This window comes from Chiloscyllium punctatum, chromosome 17, assembly GCF_047496795.1.
Source record: "Chiloscyllium punctatum isolate Juve2018m chromosome 17, sChiPun1.3, whole genome shotgun sequence".
NCBI lineage: Eukaryota > Metazoa > Chordata > Chondrichthyes > Orectolobiformes > Hemiscylliidae > Chiloscyllium > Chiloscyllium punctatum.
In genome coordinates this window covers 21,278,275-21,285,891 of record NC_092755.1, presented here as the reverse complement: position 1 = coordinate 21,285,891, position 7,617 = coordinate 21,278,275, and the positions used below count along the sequence as shown (strand labels likewise).

The 7,617-nt window shown below is 43.8% G+C and overlaps 1 long non-coding RNA gene across 1 annotated transcript; it reads right to left on the bottom strand.

The window, feature by feature from the left end:
• Positions 1-464: 464 nt before the first annotated feature.
• LOC140487669 (uncharacterized) lies at positions 465-5,364 on the bottom strand. Its single transcript, XR_011962854.1, has 3 exons — positions 5,297-5,364; positions 4,252-4,338; positions 465-542 (listed from the first exon to the last, which is right to left on the bottom strand). It is a non-coding gene; the product is annotated as an uncharacterized lncRNA (long non-coding RNA).
• Between the last annotated feature and the right edge of the window lie 2,253 nt (positions 5,365-7,617).

Genomic DNA, 7,617 nt, shown 5'->3' with positions numbered 1-7,617 from the left:
TCTATATCTCCCATGTACTTCCTCACAGTAAACACTAATGCAAAACACTTGTTTCCTATCTCACCCATCGCCTGCAGCTCCACACAATGGCTGCCTTGCTGATCTTTGAGGGTCTCTATTTTCTCCCTAGTTAGCCTTTTGTTCCTCATGTATTTACAAAAGCCCTTTGGATTATCCTTAACCCTATTTGCCAAAGCTATCTCACGTCCCAATTTCCCTCTTAATTATAATCCTACCGCCTTTATACACAAAAATTTTTTGGGTTTGAATAAATGCAAAATATAACATCCTGACAAAACAAATGAGGGCAGGACTTACACTCAATAAAAGTAGGGCCTTGAGTAGTGATATGGAACCAAAGAGACCGAAGGCTTAACGTCTTTGAAGTTTGTGTTACATGTAGACAGGGTGGTTAAGAAGGTGCTTAGCACACTTACCTTCATTATTCAGACCTTTTAGTCCAGGAGTTGGGACGTTATGTTGAGGATGCACAGGGCGCTGGGGAGGCCTCTTCTGGAATACTCTGTCCAGTTCAGGTGGTGCTGTTATAGGAAGGATATTAAATTGGAGCAGGTTCAGAAGAGATTTACCAGCATGTTGCCATGAATGGAGGGATTGTGTTGTAAGGAGAGGATGGATAGGCTGGGAATGTTTTTCACTGGCATGCACGAGGTTGAGGGATGACCTTATTAGAGGTTTACAAAATCAGAAAGAGTGTATAGCTGGGGGGAGGGGGGGGGGATTCAAAACTGTGGTGCATTCATTTTGAGAAGAAATTAGAAAGATTTCAGAAAAGACATTAGGGTTTTAAAAAAAATTATACGTGTGAAATGAACTTCCAGAGGAAGTGGTAGCTGTGAATACAATTACAATATTTAAAAGACATTCAGATAAGTACATAAATAGGAAATATTTGGATGGATGTGGACCAAGCGGAGGCAGGTACAATTAGTTCAGTTTGGAATTATGGTCGGCATGGACTGGTTGGCCCACAGGGCCTCTTTCCTTGCTGTATAACAATATGATTCTAATCCTCACTAACTCTAAATTCCTCCATCCTCAACTCTCCCGATCACTGTCACTTCATCCAGCCTCACAACTCTTCCTGATTTATATAATTCCTCACCAGCCACAGAACGCTCCCTATCTCATGTCCTCCAGTTTCTCAAATCTCTGCGATATGTGCCTTTCTTTAGTTCCAGCCTTGAGGATGCCCTCATTCACTCCGATTGGTTGGAGGACAAACTGGTACGACCTGGTCCTCCAGTACTGCCCTCTGCCCCCTATTGGCCTGCGCTGACATCAATCATTCGGGGCCCATTGTGAGGTGAGTGGTGGGATCCCCCCTCTCTCTGCCCTGGGATGAGCTTCAACATTCACAGTCAATGGGGCAGTATCACAGAGCACAGTGGCTGGGGCTATTCAGCCCATTTGGGATGTACCCTCTCCCTCTGGAGATGCTGCAAATCTGTCCCAATTCCCTTCTCATTTGCCCATAGCCCCCCAAATCTTCCCTTAATAAGTAAAATTTCCAAATCTGTTTATGAATAACTGCTGAGTCTGTGTCCAGCTGCCATTCAGACTGTTCCAGATACTCAGAACTTACTGAATAAAATAATGTTCACATATTCACATTATTTGCCAATTACCTGAAAATAGTTACTAAAATTGTGACTTTGTTAACAATTCCCCTCTCTCTGCAGATTAGATATCCTAGAAACAAATTTGCACCTGGTCAAAATCACTGCTTAACCTTCTCAGCTCCAAGGACAATTATCTGTGCTTCTGCTAGCTCTCCACAAAAGAGGAACACATCTTATTTTCATTTATTAGTGTCATAGAGATGTACAGCACAGAAACAGACCGTTGGTCCAATTGGTCCATGACAACGAGGAATCCTCAACAAACGGAGCCCCATTTGCCAGCTATTGGTCCGTATCATTGGAAACTCTTCCTATTCACGTACCCAATCAGATGCCTTTCAATGTTGTAATTGTATCAGCCTCCACTACTTCATCTGGCAGCTCATTCCACACATACACCACACACAGCTTGAAAACTTTGCCCCTTAGATCCGTTTTTAATCTTTGCCCTCTCAACGTAAGCCCATGTGATCTTGTTTTGAACCCTCCTAACTGGGGGGAAAAGACCCTGGCTGTTCACCTTATCAGTGTGCCTCATGATTTTATAAATCTCCATGAAGTCGCCTCTCCAGGGAAATTAACCCTGGCCTATTCAGCCTCTCCCAGTAGCCCAAATCCTCCAACCCTAGCAAAGTCTTTGTAAATCTTGTCTGAACTCTTTCAAGATTCACAACATCCTTTCCAGAACAGGGAATTTCAAACTTAAAACATAATTCCTGAAATGGCTTAATCAATGTCCTGTCCAACCACAATTTGACGTCCCAGCTTCTGTACTGAATGCATTGACCAATAAATATAAGCATACCAAACACCACCTTCACTAGTCTGCCTACCTGTGACTCTACTTTCAAGGAACAATGAACCTGCACTCCATGGTCTCTATGTTCAGCAACATTCCCAAGGACTGTACCATTAAGTGTACAATTCCTGCTCTGATTTGCCTTTCCAAAATCCAACAGTTTACATTTGTCTAAATTGAACCCAGTCTGCCATTCCTCACTCCAATGGCCCATCTGGTTAAGATTCTGTTGCATTCTGAACTAACCTTCTTCATTGTCTACTAAACCTCCAATTTTGGTGTCTTCTGTAAACCCACTGACCATATCTCATATATTCACATCTAAGTCATTTATTTAAGGATCCATATCCATTCCTGCAGGACAATGCTGCTCACAGGCCTCCAGTCCGTAAAGCAACCATCCATCACCACCCTCTGCCTCCTACCTTCAAGCCAGTATTGTAGCCAAATGGCTAGTTCTCCCAACATTTCATGTTATCTAACCTTGCTAACCAGTCTACTTTGTGGAACATCATTCAATGTCCATATAGACAACGTCCACAGTCTGCCTTCATCAATCATCTTTGTCACATCTTCAAAAAAACTCAATCAAGTTAGCGAGAGAGAATTTCCCACACGCAAAGCCAGGTTAACTATCCCTAATCAATCCTCGTCTTTCCAAATACATGTAAATCCAGTCCCTCAGAATCCCTTCCAACAACTTACCTACCACTGACGTTAGGTTGACTGTTCTCTTGTTCCCTGGCCTTTCCTTACCACCTTTTTTAAATAATGGCACCCATCTTCCAGCACCTCACCTGTCACAAACAATGATATAAATACCTCAGGGAGGGGCACTGCCATCACCTTCCTAGCTTTCCACAAATTTCTGGGATACACCTGATCAGGTCCCAGGGATTTATCCACCTTGCTACTGTTTAAGACATCCAGTACTTCCTCCTCTGTAACATGGACACTTTTCAAGTTATCACTATTTATTTCTCCAAACTCTCGAGAATAGAATAGCATAGTATTTCTCCCACCTCCTGTTGTTCCAAAAATGGCCTTGTTGATCTTTAAGGGGTCCTATTCTCTGTCTGGTTATTATTTTATCCTTAAAGTATTTGTAGAATCTCTTTGGATTTTCCTTAAACTATTTCCTAGAGATATTTCAAGTCCCCTTTTTGCTCACCTGATTACCCCCGAGTATATTCCTGTAAAAACGTGATCCTGTACTCTCAATTCAGCCGCCTCTGCCATATCTGCTCCCAGGAGAAGCAATTCCACTCCAGGACATCCCAGAAAGGTTTCCTCTTTCAAGGACCGCATTTCCCTCCCACTTGATCAACAATGCACTCCAACGCATATCCTCCACTTCCTGTATCTCCGCCTTCCCCCCACCCCTCCAACAACAATAAGAATATAATCCCCCACTCCTCACCTGCCACCCACTAATCTCCAGTCACCTCTGCTATGTCCGCTACCTACAGTCAGACCCCACCACCAGGGATATATCTCCCTCCCCAGCCCTTTCTATCTTCCGCAGAGACCATGGGATCTTTGGTGCTGATGTGCAGACCCACGGATACCTCAGTCACTCACCCTGCCAAATGGCCAAGTGAGATTATCACTAGATGCATAATCCAGACACCCAGATAACGTTCTGGGGCCCAGGGTTTGGATCCCATCACGGCAGTCAGTGGAATGTGAATTCAATAAAAATTTGGAATTAAGAATCTATTAAAGACCATGAATCCATTGTTGATTATTACAAAAAAAACCTCATCAGATTCACTAATATCCTTCAAGGAAGGAATCTGCCATCCTTACCTGGTCTGGCCTACATGTGACTCCAGACCCACAGCAATGTGGTTGACTCTTTACTGCCCTTTGGGTCCAGCCAGTGATACCCTCATCCTGTGAATGAATAACAAAGAAGGTCAAGTCTTGTACACAACCATACTATTCTTACAGATAAGTGATCTCTTAGTAAATTTGCTTCTCAACTCCCTGCTGACTATTGGGGAAGTGGGGGGGGGGGGAGGGGGGGGCGGTCAATAGTACCATCCCAATAAGGAGATCATCCCTTTCTTATTTCTCAGTTCCACCTGTATAACCTGCCTGGATGTACTCCCATGAATACCCTCTTGAAGCCCAGCTGTTGTGTTACCCCTTATCAAAAATACCTCCCCCCCTGCTCTGTTGCCCCCTTTCTATCCTTGCTATAGCATCTATACAGTGGAACATTAAGCTGCTGGTCCTATCCATCATTAAGTCATGCCTCTGTAATTGCTATAATATCCCAGTGCGATGTTCAAAACCATACCCTGAGCTCCTCTCCCGACCTATCAGGCCTCCTGCATTGAAATAAATGCAGTGTAACTGCGCATTCTGTGCCTTGCCCTTGTCTGCCTTGATTGTTTGACGTCTGAGCTGTACCAGCGTCAGACTGAGCTCTTCCCTCACTCTCTCTCTGGGTTTACCCACATTCCTTCACTGGTTTAATGCCTCCTGAATAGAACTGTTCCCTTCCAGTGCCAGTACAATCCATCCTTCTGATGGACGTCAATTCTACCCCACAACAGATTCCAATGATGCAATAATGTGAACTCTTCTATTCCCATGTCATTGATACCAATACACAACAGCCTCCCCTCAAAATGGTTATTCTCCCCTTTAAGAATATTCTGCTCCCTCTCTAAGACATCCTTATACAAAAATTACACATTCCAATAATAAACCTTACACTCATCAGGTCAGCCTAAAAGGATTACAGGACACATTGAAGGTTTGGGGAGACATTTTGAGAGAATGCGATGATTCAAAGGAGAATTTTTAAGCAACAAATGGGATTGATCTGTAACACAATACTCACACACACAATGCGAATATACAGATCCTGATATACTGAGTAATTCAATCAGAGTTTAGCAGAATATTTACTGAGATTACCATCTGAATGTCCACCTGTAATATCCTGTAATACAAGTTTATAAAATCTGTCACTATCAGTTCAAGTTAGAAACTCACACCACCCCCTCCTCGTGGCCCAGGATTACTGTACATATTACCCTAGAGGACATCAGCAGTCAACTCAGGGGGAAATCTGTGGGTTTCTAGGAGATTCCAACTTGAGATCTCATGTGACTGAACACAGAAGTTTTTTGACACATTGGAGAAAATGATCCAAGCGTCAGTGAGATATGTGGAACAAGAATGACTTTCTTTTCTTTCATTCCGTGCTGTGAAAGGCTAATGCCTAACGATGGGCAAGTTGTCTCCATCCTGACCAATGGGTAGGAAGATCCTCTCAATCACTCCAAAGCGTATCCCTAAAAAGATAGCAACTCTGCCTGCTTCCCACTGCCCAGTGCTCCCAGTAAATGTTTGGAAGAATGGGAAGGGGGGATATCTCCTAGAAAAGGCACAACTGTAAAGGTCTAAGAGGATTATGAAAAGGGAGAGATGCACAGGAGAAGGAGGCAACAAGTTGCCAGATGGGGTGTAACTTGGGAAAAATGGTATGTTGCTCATTTTGGAGGAGATAATAAAAGAACAAAGTACTATTTAAATGGTGGAAACTGTAGAAAGCTGCACAACAAAGGGACCGGGGGTAATTGTTCAGGAAACACGGAAAGCTACCACACAGTTACAACAGGGAATCAGGAAGGGGAATCGAATGTTTTGTTTCAAAGGTTTTCATTATTAGAGTTTGGAGTCTCTACCTGAGAGTAACGTGTGGAAGTGCTGGTGAGACCACCATATCTGCAGTAATGAGAGCAGTTTTGGTCCCTTTAGATAAGGAAATGTGTCACTTTATTGGAGGCATTTCAGGGAAGATTCAATGAGATGATCCCTGGTTTGGAGGGATTATCTTTTAAATAAAGGCTGAAAAGGTTGGGACTCTACTCACTGGATTTTGGAGAAAGAGAAGTGATCTCATTGAGACAGATGGGATTCTTAAGGGGTTTGACAAGATAAATACTGAGAGGATGTGTCTGAGGGTAAATACTGAGAGGGGAGTCTGAAACCAGATTATGAGTCACGGACTCAAGGGTTCTGTTTTGGATTCAAGTTTAAGGCGACACAGACGCGGGTACGGGGTTTCAGTAGCAATGGAGCTGGGGTGAAGTGGAGAAAAGCAACGTTTAAGAGATTGGAATTCCTGGTGTTTGTGATTGTGTGGATGTCTGATCAGAAGGTCACCTTGGGGTCAGATATAACAGCAATATTGTGAAGAGTGTCGTTCTGCCTCAGAGATTTCCCAGTGAGAGGGAGGGGCTCAGCAGAAAGGCAATGGGTTTAAGCGTGACAATGTTTCATTGGAGGAAACTGCAGCTAATCGAGTAGTGGGAATGTGATAAGCAGTTTGATAACTGAGTAACAGTGGAGTAATGGAGAGTGATAATGGGGAGGGAGAGCTGGGCATCGTCAGTGTACATGTCAAACCTAACACAGTGTTTTTGGATGATATCACCTCCTGGCACTATGTACGTGAGATACAGGAGAGACCAAGGATAGATCGTTGAGGGACACCAAATGCAAGGAATTCAGAAAGGAAAGGGAGAGTGGATATGGAGCAGGATTTTCCAACAACGGTGAGGTCAAATAGTAGTTTTTCACAGAATGGGAGAGAAAGACATACCAGAAAAAGACCAACAGACAGAACAAGGAACAAGGAACAATATCTATAAATTGGCGAGCGGGAGTGATGAGGCGGCACCAGAGGAAAGAGAGTTGGAAAGTGAGTTTTGTGAGATTAGGGTAAAGGGTCAAGGTGAGCTCTGATAAGGCTTGACAAGAGACTGGAGAAAGATGTAGGTTTAGGACAAAAACCAGGAACACCACGTGAGGCAGTTTGGCTCAGTAGGCTAGTGGGAGGGAGAGAAACAGCAGATTGGATTATCTCAGTCTTAGTGATAGAGAAACTCCAGCACAACAGGTCAGGCAGCATCCGAGGAGCAGGAGAAACTCCATGCTGAGCCCCTCCCTCTCACTGGGAAATCTCTGAGGCAGAACGACACTCTTCACAATATTGCTGTTATATCTGACCCCAAGGTGACCTTCTGATCAGACATCCACACAATCACAAACACCAGGAATTCCAATCTCTTAAACGTTGCTTTTCTCCACTTCACCCCAGCTCCATTGCTACTGAAACCCCGTACCCGCGTCTGTGTCGCCTTAAACTTGAAT